This window comes from Pinus tabuliformis, chromosome 1_1 (assembly GCF_031772625.1).
Source record: "Pinus tabuliformis cultivar Carrire ecotype Pingquan chromosome 1_1, CPIR1, whole genome shotgun sequence".
In the NCBI taxonomy this organism is placed as follows: Eukaryota; Viridiplantae; Streptophyta; class Pinopsida; order Pinales; family Pinaceae; genus Pinus; species Pinus tabuliformis.
Genome location: NC_142297.1, coordinates 143,518,088 through 143,535,820, shown reverse-complemented (window position 1 = coordinate 143,535,820; position 17,733 = coordinate 143,518,088).

The window sequence follows — 17,733 nt, the reverse complement described above, 5'->3', positions numbered from 1 at the left end:
AAACACACTTTACCTAACTCTATACTAGACCAAGTTATACTTAACTATTTCCTATGTGTCGGAATATCCTAACATCCCCCCTTAAGAACAACTTGGGATAGGATTGAAGGATTTACAAATGTGACACAATAGGAGAAGGAAGGAGGCACTAGAGCCTATCCCCCCTTAGTGAAAACTTCCTGAACTCCAACCATAAATCAAAGTTTAGTGAACTTCGCCTCTGTGAGAGCCTTTGTAAAGATGTCTACAACTTGATCATCTGTTGAACAATATTGCACTTCAAGAACATGGTCGTGAATGAGCTTTCTGATGAGTGCATGTGCAGTTCAATGTGTTTGTTGCGTTGATGTTGGACTGGATCTTTGCATAGTTGAATGGCACTTTGATTATCACACCAAAGTGTAGTCGGATGCTGCTGCTGAAAGCCAAACTCTGACAGGATCTGACGAAGCCACAAGGCTCCCTTATTGGCTTATACGGCACCACGATACTCTGCTTCTGCTGAAGAAAGAGAAATGACACCTTGTTTCTTGCAAGCCCATGTAATAGGTCCTGAACCAAGAGTGAACACATAACCTGTAGTAGAATTCCGATCATCAGGGTCACCAGCCCAATCGGAATCAGTGAAACCAACCAATAGAGGAGATGCTTTGGCACTGTAATGAATCCCAAACTGAACTGTACCTCGAACATAACGAAGTATTCTTTTAGATGCTTTCCAATGACTTTCACGTGGGTTTTGCGTAAACCGAGCAACAAGGCCAACAGCAAAGGAAAGGTCAGGATGAGTATGGGTTAGATACAAAATTTTTCCTACAAGTTGACGGTATAAGGTAGCATCAACTTCAAGAGAAGTACAAGTGACTGAAAGTTTGACTCCAGACTGAAAGGGAGAAGGGGCTGACTTACAGTCTTCCATGTGAAAATGGCATAGAATATCACAGGCATACTTGGATTGGGAAAGGGAAATACGTTCCTTGGATTGCAAGACTTGAAGACCAAGAAAATAATGTAAGTGTCCTAAGTCTATCATTTCAAACTTCTTTTTAAGGCTGGACTTCACATGTTGGTAAGGTTGGGATCACTACCAGTGAGGATAAGATCATCAACATAAAGAACAAGAATGATAAGAGACTTGCCCACTTTCTTAGTGTAGACAGTATTGTCAGAATGACACCTAGAAAAGCCAGATTCTAAAAGAAAGCTATCCATTTTGGCATACCAAGCCTGAGGAGCTTGCTTGAGACCACAAAGGGATTTCTTAAGCCGACATACAAGACTGGAGTTTGTTTGTATAAAGCCAATAGGTTGTTCCATGTAGATTTCTTCATGCAATTCCCCATGCAAGAAGGCGGATTTAACATCCATCTGATGGACTTCCCATTTGAAAGAGGCAGCAAGGGAAAGAACAAGGCAGATAGAGTTCATTTTGGAAATAGGGGAGAAGGTTTCAGTATATTCAATGCCTTCAACTTGTGAAAAACCCTTAGAAACAAGACGAGCTTTATGTTTATCAACTTTCCCATCTGGTCCATACTTGGTTCTATAAACCCATTTGCATCTAACAAGTTTTCGTCCCTTTGGTAGAGGAACAAGATCCCATGTATCATTTGCCAATAATGAATGATATTCTTCATTCATAGCTGCTTCCCAATCTGGATGGCCTGAAGCTTCTGCAAAGGTGTCAGGATCATAATTCACTGAAGCTTGAGCCAGTAAAGAAGAGGCTCTATCGAACTGAGAACGTGTACGCCGCTGATCTGTAGGATCACCGGCAAGATCACCTACTGCATCCCGAGTAGCACGGACCCATTTTGGAAGTTGAGGAGCTGAAGGAGGATCCTGAGAAGGTGGGGGAGGATTGTCATCCTCGCTTTCATCATCTGAAGAAGAAATATTTTCAAAAGTAGAAGAGACAAGAAGAGATGGCACATCCACCGAACTAGGCTCGTAGGCCGATATATTTTCAGCAAACTTTACATCTCTTCTAACGATAACATTCTTGGACTTAAGTGGAATAAGTCTATATCCTTTGACATCTTCAGAATATCCAACAAAAATACATTTTTCACTCTTAGGTTCTAAAGCTTTATGTTTCTCATCTAGAATATGGGCCCATGCTTCACTTCCAAAAATACAAAAGTGACTTACATCTGGTTTAATTGAGCTCCATGCTTCTTCTGGAGTGATATTCTTTAAAACCTTAGTAGGAGTGTGATTTATTATGTAATTTGCACAGTTAATTGCTTTAGCCCAATAATTAAGACTAAGTCCTTTAGATTGAAGCATACAATTAGCCATTTCCTTTAAGGTGCGATTCTTCCTTTCAGCTACACCATTTTGTTGTGGAGTATATGGAACAGTATGTTGCATTTGAATTCCATTCTCAGTGCAAAAGTTGATGAATTTGTTGTTAACATATTCTCCGCCATTATCAGATCTTAGCTTAAGAATTTGATGTCTAGATTGTTTTTCAACAAAGGCCTTAAATGCCAAGAACATGTTAAATACTTCACTCTTGAGTTTTAAGAAGTATACCAAGTGCGTCTGGAAAAATCATCAATGAAAGTTAAGAAATACTTGTAGCCAGAGAATGAAACAACTGGAAGTGGACCGTATAAATCACTATGCATGAGCTATAAAGGGGTTGAGGCGTGCCAAGAGGCACGTTTTTCAAAACTGTCCCGATGATGTTTTCCAAGTACACATCCGGAACAAACACCATCTCTGCAAGATACCATTGGAAGACCTGTCACCATATTTTCTTTACATATATTCTGAAGAGAGCGATAGTTTAAGTGACCAAATCGCTCATGCTAAAGTTTGCACTTCATCATTATGAGCAACAAATACTGAGGGAAGATTTGATGACCCAAAGTTGTGAAACTTATACAACCTTGTAGAATCATCAGCAATGCCAGTAGCTAAAATTTGTCTAGGATCTCTTAGGTCCTTAATTACAACATCGTGAGGTGAAAATTCAACGATTTTACCTTCACCTGAATGAGTTATCTGATATACAGATAGAAGGTTGCAGGATAAGGTTGGAACACATAATACATCATTAAATTAACCATTGTCTATATGAACAGTTCCAGTCCCTACAACACTAAGAGATCTATCATCACCAACATATATATTTTTGGTGTTACAATCATTTAAAGAAGAAAACATGGCTTTGTTTTTGGCCATGTGATAAGAAGCTCCAGAATCAATGAGCCACTCATGAGAATGAGAAGAAGAAGATACATTTAGTGCATAGGCAGACCGAGATGCTTGACAACCACATGCAGAAAGTGCCATTCCTGAAGATGAAGTTGAAGTTGAAGAGTGCTCCAAATGGATATTATGCTTCTTCATTGTTGTTTCCAATCCTTCCATCTTCTTAAAGCATTTGGATTCTAAGTGGCCATCTCGATTACAAAAGTTGCAATGTCTATTAGTCTTCTTCCCTTTGTTTTTATTTTTCTTATCATTTTGTTGAAATGATTTTTAATTTTGAGGCCGAAATTGCTTAGGACCCTTGTTTGGTTTAGGACCATTCCTTTTAGGATACAACTTCTTAGGATTCTTTGGATTTGGTTGCTGCTGGGCGGCTAACGCTTTCTTAGAAGAGTTTCCAAGATTAAGAAGACCAAGGTGTAAGAGTTTTTCTTGTTCTCTTATTAAAGAATCACAAAAAGAATCAAAGGAAGGGGACTTGTAGTCTTGTCCTTGAGAAATGAAGGCTTCTCTTGTAGAATGGAAGGTGGAAACAAACACAGATCAGGATGGTCCCAACCTAGTAAGAATGGAATAGATAAGGTTACTATCTTCTTTCTTAACCTTAACACCTTCCAAGAGAAGTCTAAGGGTCTTGAACTTGCACAAAAAATCTTCAATGCAAGAAAAATTATTGGGGTCCAATGTAAGCAACTCATTTTCAAGTTGATGGGCTCTAAGTTCATTTTTTATTCCAAAAACTTTAGTAATCTGTTTCAATGCTTCATCAGGAGTATCAAGTTCTACAATATGGAATCTAAGATCTAGAGAAATAGACATCCCTATCAACCCACGTGCTTGGTCTTGCCTATTTTCCCATTTAGATGCCTTATCTTCATCTTTCGGTTTGGTCTCTTGGCCTGAGGCTATTCTGTAGAGACCTTTACTTCTAAGTAAATCCACAATGTAGGACCACCATTGGAAGTAGTTGGTGTTGTCAAGAATAAATTGCCATGGACTTTCCATTTTAACAGAAACTGAAGCTATAGATGCTGAAACTAAGTGTTCCAATGGAAAGATCTCGAAAAATTAGGCTGTTTCAAAAAAAATGGCTTCCAGATGAAGAAGTTATGGATTTTTGAAGAAAATTTGATGAAGATGCCGACGAAGTGTGGGAATGTGCAGAAATGAAAAATCCGCCCCCAAAAAAGGAGACTTGAACTCAAGACCTCTACTCTCGTAAATTAGCTTTGGACCAAGTGAGCTATACAAAAAGTTTGAGAGAGAGAGAGGGGGGGTTGAAGCTTTGGGTTGCGTGCTTGCTTTGAAAAAGCTCTTTTTCCATACAAAACAAAAAACACAAAACCCAACATGGACATACAAAAAAAATGAACCTTGTGGCTCGAAGTTAGCTTTAGCCGGAAACTAAATATTTTCCTCAATGTTTCTGATTTTCCGAGATCACACTAAGGCGCAACCGAAAAGAGCATATGCATGAGAAAAATCCTTCCTTTCTGTTTCTAATTTGCCCAGATCGCACAGAGTCGCGGGGCAAAGAGCATACGCAGAAATGAAAGGTACAGATCTGGTAATAAAAAAGGCTAAATAAACCGAAACCGAAATAAACAGAGAGAAAATAACGGTAAACTGCAAATAAACACTGTATACCTCCAAATCTTAAAAATGACGTAGCTAGGGCTACCGGAAACCTTTTCGCGTGAAACGAAAGGGGTTCCTCACTGGAACAGATGCTCCCAACACAATAGAGCAGTCCTCTCGGCAGTAGATTAGGAAACAACAGTTGGATGCAGTTCTACCGGCTTCAGATTTGGATCACCAACGGACGCGGCCCTCAAATAGCTTTGATACCATGTAGGAATTTACAGGGTAAGTTCCTTAGACAGAACACCAAAGGACACCGCTCACAAAACAGATCACAGATCAATACACCAGTATTTTTGACGTGGTTAAAACCCTCAAAGAGGGAAACAGTCCACGGCCTAAGCCAACGCGGCCACTTCAGGCAATTTATTAATAAAAGAATCAAATTTTACATAAGCTTCTCTCATGAATAGTTAACCTACAAATGACCCTCCATGCTCTTTAAATAGAGATCATGGACCAATCAGGTGTTAAGCCACGGATCAAGTGTCGGTAATACCGAGGAGAGAATGAACCGTCGGATCACTACATATCGTGACCGTCGAATGGTAAGTTACAAAATGTACATAGTAAAGAAACACACTTTACCTAACTCTATACTAGACCAAGTTATACTTAACTATTTCCCATGTGTTGGAATATCCTAACAAACACATAGCTAGCAAGCTGCAGCAATGTGAGAGGCACAAGTGTTTTGCACAGTGTTAGGTGGCACATAAAGGTGTGCAATGGTGCAAGATGCATAGAGATGTTGCGGTAGTGCAAATGTCAGAGAGGGAGCACTTGTCAGCAGCAAGTAGAGCTTCAGTATCAGAGTATGTTCCTAGCCTAATAGAGTGGTCAATTGGGAGTGCTTTTGTTCCAAGTGTTGTTGGAGCAAGTGGACCGGGTAGATGTGTTGCATGCAAAACATTCCAGAGTTATAGGATCGGGTTTGAGAGAAAGCCTTTCTTGTTGAGAGGGAGTGTTGAAAAGTGTGCAACAAGAAATGTTAAATTTAGAATGTGTTAAAAATAGACCTGCTAAAAATAGCATGTCTAAAAATATCAGTTTAGCCAGTGAGGTCATTGGCCACATTAGGTGAAAGGTGAAACTGTTAAAAATAGAAAGTTCTAAAAATAGCATTTCTGGGTCACTTCCTATTTATAGCAGTCCCTAGTCTATCTATAGGAAGTAAAATTAATTTTGGTCTTAACAGCAGTTGGAAATATTAATTAATTAATTCAGTTGAGTTAATTAGTTAAGGAAATTCGAATTTGAAGTCTTTGTGAGCATGCACATGAGTTGTCCCACTGATTAAGGAATTTACCCTTAATTTCCTCCACTGATTAAGGGAATAAGTATGAGTTCTATAATGAGAGAATCAATTGACTTGGTTCTAACTAGTCAAGTCCAGTTAGATTATTTTAACAAGTTGTTAAAATAATAAAATATAGTTTGTTAATGCTTGCATGCATGTGACAACTATTATTTTGGATAAATAAGAATTCACTCATGGATAATTGTTGCATATCAGTTCTGTCAGAGACCCAGTTGAGATTAGATGTGGGATAGTGTACTATCAGATGCTTGGATATCTCTAGTAAGTATTCCTTGCATGGAGAAGGATCAATTATAGGAGATTGGAGGACTTGTGGCCTATATATTAAGGCCTAGGTAGTCCATGATTTTCATCTTCTGGTTGAAGATCATCAGAGTACAGAGAGAGCAGGATAGCTATTGAGCTGATTCTTTCTGTATTGTGAAGAGGATTTCCACTTGATTGATAATACATGGTTGGGGTTTTATGTTGGTGCTTTCCCCCAGGTAAATTCTTTTGTGTTATGTGTGATTGATTCCTTCTTATTAGTTATATGTGTTCTTATTGATGTTGCTCATGTTCGATTAAGCTTTCGCTAAATTGGTTGTAGAAGTAGATCAAGTGTTTTGCTTTAGTACATTGCATTACCAGGTGATCTACAGGTGGGAAATTTCTACATGGTATCTAAGCTAGCTGATTTGTAGAAAAAGTTCTACATGGTATCAGAGCTAGCTGATTTGTAGAAAAATTCTACAAAATTCTACACATTTGTACAAAATGGGTGCACATGAGATATTGTGAAGATATGTGTTGGACTTTGAGCATGATAGTATTCTCACCAAAGCTCATGGAGGAGTTGCGAGTCCATTATGCAGGAAAAGCAACCGTGCAGAACTTTTTGCGCGTAGGTTTATGGTGGCCAACATTGCACAAGGATTCCAAAGAATACTGTAAGGCGTGTGATGCATGTCAAAGGACTAGAAAACCGTCATGAAGGGATGAGCTACCGCTACATCCTCAAGTATATTTATAGGCATTTGAGAAGTGGGCAATTGATTTTATCGGACCAATTCAACCACCTGGAAATAAAACGGGCGCACGCTACATTATCATTGTGACGGAATATTTAACCAGATGGGTGGAAGCACAGCTAGTAAAGGATTGTACAGGGGCTACGACAGCAAAATTCTTGTTTGAACATGTCTTAACAAGATTTGGATGCCCGAAGGTTTTGATGAGTGACAGGGGTACATACTTTCTGAATGAAACAATTAGCACACTTACAGAGGAATTCCAGGTCTACCATTAGAAGAGTATACCACCCACGGGAAAATGGAATTGTCGAAGCTTTTAACGAAAATTTTTAGAACGCGCTAACAAATATCTATAACGCGCAGTGGAATGATTGGGATGTGTGCGTACCTGTAGTGCTATGGGCCTATAGGACAACCTATAAGAAGTTGATAGGGAAAATTTCGTTCAAATTAGTCTATGGGTTCAAAGTAGTAATGCCTATGGAATACATTGTTCCTAGTTTGGGCATAGCATCTTTGATGGATATGGAAGATTGTGAGGCCTTGGAAGAATGACTCGCGTAGCTCATGGAGCTAGAGGAGGATCGATTTTTGGCAGGATTCCACCAACAAGTATAAAAGGAATGCGAAAAATCATGGCATGATCGCCATATCAAGCTTCATGCATTCAAGGTAAATGATCTTGTGTTGTTATATGATAGTAAGTTCACAAAATTTTCAAGTAAATTCTAGGTGCATTGGTTAGGACCATATATTATCAAGGAAATTACAAATAGTGGCACATTTCAGCTTATGAAACTGAATAGGGAGCCATTCCCGAGAAAAGTGAATGGGAGCAGATTGAAGCTATATACGAGGGATCTTGTGCAATGACTATATGACAGTAGGATAGTCTTAGTGCTCCAAGCAGTTTCAAGAGAGTGCGGGACTATAAACCTCACTGCCTAGTTTGGAGGACAAGGCAGCGAGCAGGCCGCGTGAAAACTGATGACGGTGCACCAATTGAAGATACGCTCAGGATGTTACGAGGACACTGCACTATGAAGGAAGGTGTCACGCATCCCAACAGGAAAATGACCGTTGGAGTTATTATTCATGATTTGACGACTTGAAAGCGGTTAAGAGGAGCGGGCAGGCAGCAATTAAGGAAAAAATCTTTAAAGATCTTCCGCCAAAGCTGCATTTATTATCATATTTTGTGGGGAACGGTCGGATAAGCAACCCACTATGAAAGAAAATAAACTTGCTGCGAAATAAAAATAAAAGAAGTTGGTAACGGTGTGAATCTCACCGAGGAAGCATACAGAGCCACAACCCAAGCAAAAAAAGGACAAACAACCAAAGAAAGTAGTGGATTTAGAGGAAGAGGAGTACCAAGGCATTGAAGAGGTCGATGCCGAGGGTGTCGAGCCTATCTCTATGCTACCTGAATACATCCCTCTACGGAAGGGAAAAATTAAAGTGACCAAGGACCCTGATTCGGGAAAATTCGGGGTATCCACTCCCCTGTTGCCGGAGCAGGTCACATTTGAAGGCCCTAAGTTTGCGCGTATCCCATTGTTGAAATTAGAGGATTGGGACATCGCGAATCAGGACAAATTTCCACATATGGTGACCCATAAGTATATGACAAAGATATATTATGACGACATAGGGGTCACACAGTTAGAACCCATGAAGTGGGTTCACGGTGTTGAGCATTCAAGGCTGCTGAATATGCTATTAGTACCACGCTATCACCACTCCATTATCAATATGGTCTATGTACGCCAGCTCCTCGCATTGGTGCATGATGGAATTATGTGGCTAGGGCATCCTATTACGATAATATATATGCTGATCCACAGGGTAACGAAGCTACACCACAAATGAGTAGACCCTGCCAAGGAATTTGCAAGAAAAATAGGGGAAAAGGAGATAGTTGATAAAATGAAAAAGGAGTATGGTCTCGTGAAGAAGCTGTGAGGATACTCCATTCTGTCAAATACAATATAGGTAGTCCAGTCCACTGCCAGATCCTCGCAAGAAAGATCATGCGAAAGTGTCGTGCAGACGAAGTTCCGGTGCCGGTTGTATCACTTGTTGCGCAATGCGCGAAGGGCATGCAGTATAATTGGTCAAGGTATCTCTGCCAGGAGTTCCTCGCGAACTGAAAAGAATCCCAAGAAGACAGTAAGCCATTTCATTATGCTTGGATTCTATTATCTATTGTATTAGTTGGGTGGAGGTTACCAGAGGATAGCTAATTTCCTTCACACAAAGACAAATTGCCTGAGGCTGCGAGGTTCGCCTCGCTCTAGGCCACAAAGGATGTGGCCTGCATCAAGGAAACAAAGATTTTATGGGTCCTCATGGAGATGGATCTTTGGATGGTAATCAATCAATGGCCAAGGTTGTCTCCAACCTGGTTCGTGAAATTAATAGCCTACGCAGAGTTCAAGGCTGATTTTCACAATGTCTCGATCTGTGCGCGGAACGACCTAGAAGGAGTGTGGCATGTACTGCCTTATTTATTGCCCAAGACGAATGTGTAGGAAGTTGTAGGAACTAGAAAAGGTGTAGAGAGCTCTGTTGCGGAGAAGCAGAAGGATGCCGCTAAGAAATTTGTGCGCACATTGGCCAAGCAAAAGAGGAAGGAGGCTGCTAAGGCAGCTGCAGAGAATACCCGAATAGAGGAAGAGCGCGCTGCTAAAGAGCAAGCAGAAAAGGAACGAAATGATGCTGAGGAGAGTAAGAAGTCTTCTACGCACCACACTGATGAACAAGAACTTTCAGAGCAAGGAGGAGGAGGCGGTGAAGAGTAGAGCACTCTATTCATTCTAAAGAAACGCGGGCAGGAACAGATGGGTGGCCAATGAAAGAAGCATAAGTTTGACAAGCAGACACATCTAGATGCCATGGTGTTGACAGAAGGTGATCTTGATGAGATCGGAAACAATATCCGAGACAAAACGACACAGATTTGAGCAGCAATACATGCAAATGCTAGGAAGCGTCTAGAAGGATCTACGCGAGCTGTAGATCCAGGCGAATAGGATTCAGGTGGATGTCAGGAAGGCAAGCAGCGCACAAGCGAGCCTGATGCAGGGAAGTAGTGCAGTCACAAAGATTGAATGGACTCTGGATCTCAAAGTCTTTCCTTTACCAGAGGGGTCAATCCGCATGGAATCGGACGAGGATCATGCAGTGCTCCACACAGTGAAAGAAATGGGACTGAACCTTGTCGCGCTACCACTCGAGTCTCTTCATGTGCTACATCAAGGGGTCTCAGATGAGCTGAAGATCAAAGAACAACACGTGCTCACTATCGTCAATGAGTTTAAAGTAAAAAATGAGCAGCTATTCATAGAACAAACTCAAGCATTGAAGGAATAGGAGGAGCTGTGGACACAACGCTAGAACCTGATCACAACTATTGAGTAGGCCTTCAAGTTTGTACCTGAGCTGAATATACCCGATGATGCAGAGCCTTCAGCAAAAGTGAGGAAATTGGTTGTTGCAGTGCGCGTGTCAAAGGAAAAGGTCAATAACATGACTTTCTATATTCGAATGAAAATAATTGAGCTGCAGTTGAAGTTGCAGCTGACCACACCGCCGGAGGTTCGGGAACAAAGAGGTGTGACGATAAAAGAATCCATGGCTCAACTAGATGTCGCAGTTCAAGGTTGCGACCATCTCTTCATTCAGGTAATGGGCCTATGGGATACACTACAGGAGGATCCTACGTTGAAACAATTGAAGACAAAAATCGCAGAAGCACATCAACAGTATGATGAGATCAGCACGACAGCGCAGACGTTGGTGCTAGTCCAGCGCTTCGTGCACTTGTAGGAAGGCAAGGAAAAATTGATGCAGATTTTGTAATTGCAAGAAAAGTAGTCCTTTCTCAGAGCCCAGCTTGAACCTTGGACAAAGGAAGCTTGCCAGTTTTCATAGAGAATTCATGAGAAGCTGAAGGCCATGCAACAGACACAGAGGACTACACAACTTGAAGGAGAGGGGCCAACCATAGAGAAACTAGTCTAGGAGGTACAACAAACATCATAACAGAGTACAACAAAGTTTCAGGCATTGACCAAGGAATTTAGCGAACTCCGCCAGAAAGTGGAACAACCAACTCAGTGACTCGAGGGCAAGTCATGATCTTTGTGTTGGGGGCCTATTGGGATGGGGTCCCCAGGGATAGAATTGAATTAAATTTAGTCATTTTTGTAAAGAATTTTGTAAAAGATGTAAAGTCTCCACAAAATGTGGATGCAGAGTGTGTAGATAGATAGACTCAAAGGGGCCTTAGCCCCTTGTTTTTGGTCAGTTTTGAAGACTCACCCATGAGCTAGGGACCATGGTATTGTATTAGGAAATCTATAAATAGTTGATTCTTAGAAATAACTTTAGATAGAGATTTGGGTACATTGAAGAGTTCGTTGTCTTGAGCAAGAGCTAAGGTAGGAAGGCTCTGCTTCTTGCGCTTAGGTAGAGAAAGGGAGACTCCTACAGCTGAGTGCGCAGGAGGCCTGGGTAGAATTCGCAGTTAAGTACGTGGACCCCTGCAGTTGTGTGTGCAGGGCAAGAAGAGTCTGTAATCAGTAAATTGAAAATCAATAAAGATAGTCTTTCAAAGAGTTATTGAGTATTTATGTTTGCATCTGTTTATGTTATATGCTACAGATGAATGATATGTTTTATGAAATAATGATTGAATTCTACACGAATGTATTGAATCTATATTAATAATGTATGAAATTCATTCTTATCCACTTTCACGAAGTCTCAGGCCATTTCTCTTATGTTTTCTAATGAATTAAGTAGATCTACACGAACTCCAATCTAGGGTTGCTTGTTGATGCACGAAAGTAGGTAAATCGATTGTTTAAGGTCCACAAGGACTGATCATGGACCTACGCGAAGGTCTGAAGGCCGCTTTAACTTAGTTACAGTAACGAGCCCTAGAAGTCTATCAATCTGTGTGGAGGTATCTCTAAGGTACTGGAAGACATCACACTAGTCTCTGGATGTAGAAACTTGGTTCTTGCATCCCCCAATACTACTTCAAGTGAGACTGCAGCCTGCACTACATGGGTTGTTTCCGAGAGGGCCAGCAGTGTAGGGTTTTGTTGGTTGGCACAACTAACTCTGAACCTGGGTCAGGACCCCCTAAGCCAACAAGATACATCTTGGGTTGCAATTGATATTATCTCACAGTTGTTCTTCTGATCTGTTTGCGTGGTGGACGTCGAAGCTCCATCATCCATGAAACTTCGCTTTGCCTCCATAAATACACGCTTTTCCTTTTCAATATGAAATGCAATAGCCTTTTGAGTGGTCTTCCCTATCCATGTAACTTCAACTTCCTTTTTTCCTTTCTCCTTATTATCTCTAGTCGCAGCTCCACTTCTTGTTACAATACTGACGCGTAGTTAATCCTCCCTTGGCTCAACGATCATCATTTGAATATTCGTTGTAGGTTGTTTTTTTCTTTTCTCCTAAATTTTCGCAATAAGGAGAGGGTATTCTTATATTACATGATCAAAAGACTTACAGCAACTAGAAGTCATTGTAGGGTTGTAAGAATCTTGCGTGAAGTGCCCGAGTGATCCAGGTGGATATTGGTGGCCACCCACCTAATACACCTAGACCCAACAATCAATTTCATTTGTTTCCTTGTTCATTTAAGCATTTACTATCTTAGCAATTTTTCAGGTCCTGAACTTCTAGAGCAATTTTGACCCCCCTAAACGACGTTTTTTTTGGGATCCACAGTAGGCTTGTAGTCGTAGGCAGGGAATTGTGTCCAAACGTATAGTACTCAGAGAGACCTTTCCAACAAGGTATCGTAGGCACCAAATAGAGATAAAATGACCAAGTTATGACCTTGGGAAGGTAGTTGCCCAACTAACCCCAACGGAGCCCACAAACTCTTTGTGTTACATCTCCTGGGTTAGGGTTTTGGTTGTTTATGGTTTTCTCATGTTTTCCAATAATAAATAGGCCCTTGAGCCTCATTGTAACACAGTTCAAAGGCATGTAGCTGTCACATCTCTTCTCAGAGATAAGCTACCATCGCACAAGCTATCTTATTTCCATTTTTTTTGTAAGCATAGTTCAATTTTTTCTATTAATGAAATGAAGTGTTTTTCTACTTCATTTATCTATTTATGATTATATATGTAAGTTTTTGTGTTCCTATTTAAGTTTGGATCAGTGGTATTAGAGTGGTCTTCTCTTTCTCTATTTTTCTTTGCATGTCCCCGACAAGGTCAGGGTATAAGGAGTTAGCGCTTGATCTAGTTGAACCATTGCAAGATCAACCTCGTAAAACCTGACGAGCTCCCATGGCAGAAGAAAAGAAAGATGAGGGGGCACGAGATCCTTTCAAAATGTTTCTCAAGGAAGCCCTCGAGCAACAGAGGGACGCGATGATGGATAACTTTTCCCAGATCCTTCGAAGACTACCCATAGGCGATGCATCTTCATCCAACAACTACTCTGGAGGTGCCACTCTTTTTAAGGTACAAGTTAACTTCGATATTCCCACATTCAAAGGCCTAATCGATGTAGACACTGTAGATAAATGGATAAATATATTAGAAGGATATTTTTCAGTTCATGACTTTTCCAATCGGGAAAAGATTACTTTTTCACTTCTTAAAGCCACCCCACACGTCAAGGATTGGTGGGAAGCCTACTGTGAACAAAAGGACAAGAGTGAACCCTTGTTTTTTTCAGCTGCACCCACTTGGAATTCTTTCCGAGACACCATCAAGGAACAATATTACCCTGTTGGGAGCTATGAAGATAAATAAATAAAGTGGACCACACTACGGTAGGGAAGGGACCAAGATGTGACAGAGTTCACATAAAATTTCCATATCCTTAACACGAAGCTAGGTATCAAGGATATAGAGTAGCATTTGGTGCTAAAGTACCGCAACTATCTACACAAGTACATCCAGGACGAGATGGAGTTCCTAGACATTTCCTCGCTCAGCAAGGCATATCGGTATGTTGTCAATATTGAGCATAAATTTAAACAGAAGAAGTGGGACTTTAGATTTGAAAATCCAAAGCAAGGAAAATGCGCCCCCAAACCACAGAATAAAGGACCAAGCCGAGGCGGCGCTACCCAGGACAACCCGTTGAAGCCAAAAGAAAAGAAAAACACCCCGAAGACAAAGAAGGACACGAGAAAATGGTTTGAGTTCCATAAGAGATCCACTCACAATAAAAGTGAGTGTTGGGCCAAGTAGTCACTGGTGGCCGAGCTAAAGGATTCTGAATCAAACGTAGGTTCCAACTCTGAATCAGAACCTAATAAGGGAACTAACAAAGGGAAGTAGATCATTGATGTGGATCCCAGTGCCACCATGAAGATCCAGAAAATTGAGCCTAAAGATTTAGAAGAGGGGGAATGCCTCTTCCACTCTTAGATGTGGGTGAAGGGTTCTCCGTTGTAGTTCATTGTCAATAGTGGGAGACAAAAGAACATCATTTCATCCGAGGTCGTGAAGTAGTTGAGCCTAAATATTATAGCACATCCACATTTGTACACCATCGGGTGGCTTCACTAAGGATGAGATCTTCATGTCAGCTAGCGATGCCACCTTCCCTACAACATCAAGCCCTTCATGGATGAGGTACTATTTGACGTTGCTCTTCTTGAAGTTTGTGATGTATTGTTAGGATAAACATACTTGTGGAAGCGACATGTTGTATATGAGTCTAGACCTCGCTTCGTGATTATTACTTTGGCTAATAAGTTGTACAAGATACCAGAGGTAGCCCTTGCCTACCACTATCTCTTTGATCATTACAAAACAATGCAATAAGATCATTTCCCAGACAGAGAAATTTTTTTTCGTTATGATTTGTCCCCGATGCAAGAATAAGGTTGTGGCCACAGCTTCCAGACAGTGCTCTTCTGCATAGCAGTAGCAGATGGAAAAGTTCATGGAGGAGTACAAGGATATTTTCACCTCACCCACAGGGGTACCTCTACACTGTCAGGTCAAACACTCCATCGATCTGACCCCGAGCATGCCGCTGCCCAATGGATCGATATATTGACACTCTATTCTAGAGAACAATGAGATCAAGAGGCAGATTCAGGAACTATTGCAGAAATGGCACATCAGACCAATCTCATCACCTTGTGGGAGCCTGATTGTATTGGTATAGAAGAAGGATGGGACCTGGAGGCTCTGTATTGGCTATCAGGCATTGAACAAGATCATTGTCCGGAATAGGTACCCAATCCCATGGATTGATGACCTTCTGGACTAGCTCAAGGGGGCCAAATATTTTAGCAAGATTGACTTGAAGTCAGGTTATCACCAGGTGCCTATCGAACCCTCCAATGTGTGGAAGACTACCTTCAAATCCAAGGAGGGCCTTTTCAAATGGTTGGTCATGCCGTTCGAATTGACAAACGCCCCTACAACCTTCATGAGATTAATGGATGACATCTTGCAACCCTTCACCAATGCATTCATGGTGGTGTATTTATATGACATCTTGATCTTCATCCAGAGTTGGGAAGAGAACCTCCACCATATTCGACAGATCCTTCAAACCCTACGCCAACAAAAGTTGTGTGCTAACTTGGAGAAATGCACCTTTGGCCTGACCCAGGTTCAATATCTGGGGTACATCATTGATGAGCAAGGTGTACATGTGGACCGTTCAAGATACAAGTCATTCGGGATTGGCCAGCCCCAACCATTCTAACAGAGCTTTGCAGCTTCTTGGGTCTTGTCAATTTCTACTGTATGTTCATGTTGGGGTTCTCTCATATCACATGGCCTTTAAGTCAAGTCACCAAGGGCGGAGCGAAAGAAAAAAAATTGGTGGAAAACCAACAACAAGTGTTCTCCGAGTTGAAGAATCGCCTCTGTTCTACACCAGTGCTCACATTACCAGACCTGCAACAACTATTTGAGATTGAGATAGATGCCTCTGACTATGCTATTAGTGCAGTTCTTACTCAGCATTGGCATCTTTTGGCTTACCACAGTGAGACACTTTCAAAAACATTCCAAAAGTACCCCACTTACGACAAAGAAATGTATTCCATTATGCATGCCTTCCGCCATTGGAAGCATTACATTCTGGGGAAGGAAACAGTCATCCACACATACCACCGACCTCTAGAATTCATATAGACATAAGGGAAGTTGTAGAAGGATCGCCATCAGAAATGTTCCACCTATATGCAACAGTTCCATTTGAACGTTAACTATAAGAAGGGAAACACCAATAATGTTGTTGATTGCCTCAGCCGACCATCGGTCATGCCGTTGATCACTGTGCTCGACACCTATGGGCATGAGACATCGGGGTGGTCGCATCTTTACAAGAGTGATCCAAAATTCGGCAGCATATACCAGACACTCCTAGAAGGGAAGAAAATTCCAAATTTTCACCTTCAAGATGCACTGTTATTCCACCTGGGACACATATTTTTTCCTTCAAGTGAGCGTGCCAAGATGATTTTGGAGGCGCACTACAGTCGGGTCATTGGACATTTCAGAGTAGAGAAAATAGTGGTGGTAATGCAGAAGTATTTTTGTTTGTGAAAACTTCGTCATGATGTTGGGAAGTACATTAGATCCTGCACCACTTGTGCCATTTCCAAACCAACCATCAAGAAGCAAGGCCTGTATACTCCTCTACCTAGTCCTAGCTGGCCTTGGGAATCTATCTCCATGGATTACATGTCACGTCTTCCTTCTACTAAGCATGAAAACGATTGCATTTTCGTGGTCTTCGATAAATTCTCTAAGATGGCCATCATGGTGCCCTGCAAGAAGAGTATCACAACAGAGGCAACTGCTAAGCTCTTCTTTGAGTGAGTATGGGTACACTTTGGGATCCCACAGTACATTTTCTCAGATCAGGACAACAGAATCCTAAGTGCATTTTGGTCAAGTCTTTGGTCGATGTAGGATACAAAACTTACTAAGTCCATGAATTTCCATCCCCATATTGATGGCCAAACAAAGGTTGTTAATAGGATGTTCGTACACATTATGCTCATGTACAACTCAAAGCATCCACTCACATGGGATGAATGTATCCCCTATGTCCAACATAGCTACAACATATCTCTCCAAAGCTCAAAAGGCCACAACCCCTTTCAGGTAGGGTTGGGATTTCAGCCATTATGCCCCATTGATGTGGTCATACCATTTGCAGCCACTCAGGTAGATTTGGCTCACGTTTAGTCTGAAGCTAAAAGAGATAACAGCTTCATTGAGCGCATTCAACACATCCGCCAGCAAGTCCCAGATATATTAGACAGATCCAATGCTAAGTACAAGCATCACCATGATCAGCATTGAGTGTCGTACAAGTTTGAGGTGGGTGACAATGTTTGGCTACATTTGCAGAAGGAGCTCCTTGCTGGACCCCACCACAAGCTTCACCCACTCTGATATGGGCCATACACCATCTCCAAGGCCATCAACAACGATGCCTTCAAGCTCAGTATCCCCCATTTCCTTGGTCTGCATCCGGTGTTCAATGTAAATCGCCTTCGGC